Genomic DNA, 5,718 nt, shown 5'->3' with positions numbered 1-5,718 from the left:
GTGCAATAGAAAAAGAAAAAAAAACGTAAAAATATAAGTGGTCTATCAAGAATTCGAACCTCCGACCCACCGCTCACAAACCCGGTACTCTACCGCTGCGCCACGCCAACTTTTTTTTCTTTATTGCATGGAACTATCGGTACTGTCAGACCAACGCAGTTACATTACATATGAACATACAAGAGAAACAAATTCACAGATAGTATACAGTCCAATGTCAGTTCAAAATTCTGGCAAGCAAACACAAGCGTCCAGACATGAAATCCATTCAGGGACGGGATCATATGTAGCCACCACATTTCGGACTTGAGCAGTCTCTTCACGGAAGATAGACCTTGTCGAGCGAGGTGGCTCGGCATATCTGTCGGTCATTCGACTTCTCCATAATGAATAAAGTCCTAATAACATAAACAAATCAAATGGTGTATTACTGGCTGTATTTTTGAAAGGAAGGAACCGGATACCATAACATGTGAGAGGAAAGTCTTTTTTGATAGTTCTTTGTAAAATGTCCCAAAAAAGAAATGCGTCACGACAAAGTATAAAGCAATGTTCTATTGTCTCGGGTTGATTGCAAAGCCTACAATTTGTATTCCAGGGTACACACAGTTTTTTTTACCGAAGCCACGTTTTAAGTGGCAGTGTGGAAGTGTGCAGCTTGAAGAAAATCGTTTTCGCTGCTGGCGCAATGCACATTCTACGGACACGGCAAAGAACATCTTGACCAAATAGAGACAGATACGGCTTTCGGTACAGAGGTTCAGGGGAAAGGTTATCTGTAAGTGCTACATTTAGCGACGTGCGATTAACGGTAAACAAATATTCAAGGTTGAATCTGGTTTTTAAGAATGAAATAGTGTCGACAAGTTCCTTTAAGAAGCCCCATAACGGTAGTTCTTGAGCAACGTTTGTCGTGACAAAAAGAAAAGGGAGGTGTGACGCAAGATGTGCTCGATTAACTGCGAGAAGGATTGGATGACGGACATTTTTGAGGTAAAATAAGCGCATGACCAATTGTCGCACAAATAAATGCACAAGACCCAGGCCTCCCTTTTCAAGCGGGAGAAAAGGGTTGTCCCTTCTCATGGCTTCCCATGATGAATGCCAAATAAAACATGCAAATATTCTATGGAATCCCTGGACATGGACACGTGAGCAGTGCAAGACCTGCATAACATAAAGAAGCCTAGTAGCGAGAAATGGATTGCATGCCTTAGCTCTCGCAAAAATGAAGAGATCACGTCCTTGCCAGGTTGTCACCTTTCGACGGATAGTGGTTATCGTGGACGTCCAATGAGGTCCACTATTACGGAAGTTATCGAGAGGTACTCCAAGATATCGCAACGGAGACTTATTCCAATGAATATTCGCGAATACAGAGGGAGTGAGCGCCCACATGCCTAGCCAAAAGCCTCTACTTTTGTCAAAATTTACAGTAGCTCCTGCAGTCTCACAGAAACGCAGGGTAGCGTTTATTGCCTTGGTTATGCTTGGCTTATCGACGCAAAAGAAGGCAATGTCATCTGCATAAGCTAGCACTTTAATTTCCTCATGGGCATATATGTATCCTTTAATTCTAGAGTCGCAAAGCACGCTTAAGCAAAGCGGTTCTAAGTATATGGCGAAGAGTAAAGGCGAGGGTGGACAACCTTGACGAACGGATGACTGTACTTGTATTATATATGAGAGGGTATGGTTCACAATTAACTTTGTGGTGCAATGTTTATAACAAAGTGTTACACCATTGTATAATACATCCCCTAATTGAAGATGTTGCAGTAGTTGGAACAAAAATTCGTGTTGAACCTTATCAAACGCTTTGGCGAGGTCAATCTGGAGAAGAGCTACTTGATCCGTACTACCCTCTATGCATTCAAGGACTGAACGTGCGATTGGAACATTTGTCTGTATAGAGCGGCCTCGAATTCCGCATGTTTGATGATCACCTACTAATTTAGTAATGACTGTCTGCAATCTATTTGTCAGTATTTTTGCAAATATTTTATAATCCACGTTACATAACGATATCGGCCTATATCCGTTTACTCTCTTTATTGTTTCATCATCAGTGCTTTTTGTAATTAAGGTTGTGTGGCCCTGATAGAAGGATGGAGGAAGCTCCCCATATTGATAGGCTTCTTCGAAAAGGTGCTCCAGAAAAGGACACAGGAATTTCTGAAATTTTATATAAAATTCAGCACTAAGGCCATCAGGACCAGGCGTCTTGTTCTTCTGCAGCGTTTCGATAGCAAAATTAATTTCTTCTCGAGTTATTGGCCCATCAATGCTGAGCCGATCACCTTCTTCTAAGTGTGGCATCCATCCACTTGGCAGCAAGAGTTGCGGCAGCGAGCACGCAACTAATTACGTCCCCGTACTTCGTACAGGTTGCAATTCACGCCTGCAGTTATCGACGGCCTCGTGGAATCAAGCGGCATCTGCTGGAGTGACGTCATCTGCAGATTCACGTCTCAACTCACGCCTGCTGTTATCTGCATACTCGAGTCAAGCGACATCTACCGGAGTGACCGTATCTACCGGAGAGCCTACAAAAGGGGGTGTCCATGAGCCAGCCCGTCACTTGGCAGCAAGAGTTGCGGCAGCGAGCACGCAACTAATTACGTCCCCGTACTTCGTACAGGTTGCAATTCACGCCTGCAGTTATCGACGGCCTCGTGGAATCAAGCGGCATCTGCTGGAGTGACGTCATCTGCAGATTCACGTCTCAACTCACGCCTGCTGTTATCTGCATACTCGAGTCAAGCGACATCTACCGGAGTGACCGTATCTACCGGAGAGCCTACAAAAGGGGGTGTCCATGAGCCAGCCCGTCACTTGGCAGCAAGAGTTGCGGCAGCGAGCACGCAACTAATTACGTCCCCGTACTTCGTACAGGTTTGTCTCCTACAAATTTGTGCATTTCCTAATTCATCTTTGCCGCTGCCTTGTTGCCACAAGTGTCTGTTGTGTTTGCTTGAAGATGCCGTCGTGTGCTGAGCGAGCGAAAGAAATAGCAACACTGCATGCCGAAATAAAATCAATGCAAGAAAGTCTTAGCATGTTTAATGGACTGTATGAATCCGTGAAAGTACAGAATGAGACCATTTTGAAGGAAAATAAGCTGTTAAAGGATGAAAACGCAAAGCTGTCTCAACGTCTCATGTCTCTAGAGCAGTATTCCCGACTAAACAACGTTGAAGTAAAAGGCATTCCCGTCACGGAAGGTGAAAACTGTCTGGCTGTAATACAAACTATTGGTGAGAAGATTGGCTGTCCTATCGTCCCCTCTGACATTGACATTGCTCATCGTGTCCCCGCAAAAAAAGACAAGAACATTATCGCACGATTCTGTTCCAGGTCGAAGCGAACTGAATTCATCAGTAAAGCTAAACAGGCTAAGCTCACCACATCAGCCATTGGATTTTCGCGAAACAATGATTCCCCATTTTTTGTGAATGATCACCTCACGCCAGAGAACAAGCGGCTTTTCGCGCAAGCTCTCGAATTGAAGAAGTCTAAAGGATGGCGATTCCTCTGGACTGAAAACTGCGCAATCAAAGCTAGAAAGACTGAGAATAGCCGCGTTTATCGCATCTCAGGCGTAGGCGATCTGGCTATCTTTACATAATCAGTACGCGAGCACTCCCGTTTTTCCGAAGTAAATCCTCACCATGAATAGAGGCATGTTTTCATGTGATCAGGTGAAAACATTGTTACACGACAAATCGCACAAATTTTCGTTCATTCACTGCAATATTCGAAGTCTGCGCAAACATCATGATGACCTCTTGAACTTCCTTACTTTACTTAACCACAATTTTTCGTTAATATGCCTGTCTGAAACATGGCTAACACCAGTAGATGGCAATCTATTCGGTCTGGCAGGATATACCAGTGAATATAGTTACCGTGGGGTTCAGCGAAGTGGTGGATCCGCCATATTTGTGAATTCGTCGATTTCGTACACTCGTCGTCATGATCTTTCGTTCCGCAATTTGTTGTGCGAGTCGGTCTGGCTGGAGTTCGACCGGAATGTCCTGTCCCTCAATAACCGGAATACAATCCTGGCGTCCGTTTATCGTTCCCCTTCATCGTCGTATTCGGACTTTTGTTCACAGCTAGAAGAAATACTCAGCGTCTTAACCAATGAAAACAAGAACATCATCATTTGTGGTGACATTAACATCAACATACTTAATCCCAACTGTCAGTCATGTTCTGATTATACCAACTGCTTATTTAGTTACGGTTTCTCTTCCTTAATCGATGTTCCAACCAGGTGCGACACTTCTGGTTCTTGCACATTGATAGATCATATATTTTCCTCATCATCTTCTGACTATACCACTGGAGTAATAGATTATTCCATTACTGACCACTATCCTCTGTTCTTCCTTCTGGGTGTCGCAAAACGTACACAGTGTCACCAATATTAAAAAAATTATTTCAATGAAACGTTATTTACACAGAAGGTACAAGGCACTTGTTGGGAGAGCGTTCTTGAGGAGAATTGTCCTGACAGGGCGTACTCGATATTTTTATCAACAATAACAAAGTATATCGATGAGTGCACAACTCGTGTGTCCTTTCAGCAAAGATTCTCGTCTACCAGAAATCCATGGATTACAAACGCGTTGCTGCGCTCTATAACAAAAAAGAATAATCTTCACAAAAAGGTGAGACTGCAGCCGTTTAACACAGCTTTGCGAACTAAATTTAAGAAATATAGCAATATCCTTTCTGGTATCCTTAAACGCGCAAAACGGGACTATTATGAAAGACGGATAATTCAGAACGGTATGAATACCAGGCGTAATTGGGAGCTTATTAAAGAATTTCTTAATATTACAGAGACTAACACGGGCATTAAAAAGATAATTTACGACAACGAGGAATGCACAACCGAGCCTGACATATTAAATGCTTTTAGTGATCATTTTGCCACTTGTCAGAACATGCTATCGCCTAGTGTTTTACGCCATCTCCCACGTTGCCCTCAGTCATTTTTTCTTCGACCGGTTTCTTCCGAAGAAGATTTAAAGGTAATTTCTTCTCTTAATGTTACTGGACCTGGCCTAGATTCTATTCAGCCTTCTAGAATAAAACTGGTTGCGGCAGACATATCATTTGTTTTTGCAGATATCGTTAACAAAATTTTTAGCACAGGCATATTTCCTGATTTGATGAAACAGGGTAAAGTAATCCCTGTGTTCAAAAAGGGTTCTCGTGAAAACATTAATAACTACCGCCCAATTTGCATTTTGCCGTTTTTTAGTAAGGCCATTGAAAAACTTATTTACACTCGTCTAATGCACTATCTCAATAAATTTAATCTTCTTTCTCCATTCCAATTCGGTTTTAGGCAGAATTATTCGACGGAATTGGCATTAATTAACTTCACGGATAACATTAAACGCTTTATTGACGAAGGGTTTGTTGCAGGAGCCATATTCATCGATCTAACAAAAGCCTTTGACACTCTAGATCATTCTATTCTTCTGTATAAGCTCGAATCTTTTGGTATTACTGGCCCATCCCTAACTCTTATTCGCAGCTACTTGTCTAACAGGCCTCAAGTAGTGTATCTTAATGGCCAATTCTCTTCTACTAAAGTAATTAACTGTGGCGTTCCCCAAGGCTCTATACTAGGCCCATTGTTGTTCTTATTATTTATAAATGATCTACCAAATGTACTTACCAATTGTAACTGTTTGTTAT

At 42.4% G+C, this 5,718-nt stretch overlaps 1 pseudogene; it reads right to left on the bottom strand.

The window, feature by feature from the left end:
• Positions 1-222: 222 nt before the first annotated feature.
• On the bottom strand, positions 223-1,489 carry LOC139048356 (uncharacterized; annotated as a pseudogene).
• Positions 1,490-5,718: the final 4,229 nt, after the last annotated feature.

The sequence above is a fragment of the Dermacentor albipictus genome, chromosome 8 (genome assembly GCF_038994185.2).
Source record: "Dermacentor albipictus isolate Rhodes 1998 colony chromosome 8, USDA_Dalb.pri_finalv2, whole genome shotgun sequence".
Lineage (NCBI taxonomy): Eukaryota > Metazoa > Arthropoda > Arachnida > Ixodida > Ixodidae > Dermacentor > Dermacentor albipictus.
This window is presented reverse-complemented; position numbering and strand designations above follow the sequence as displayed.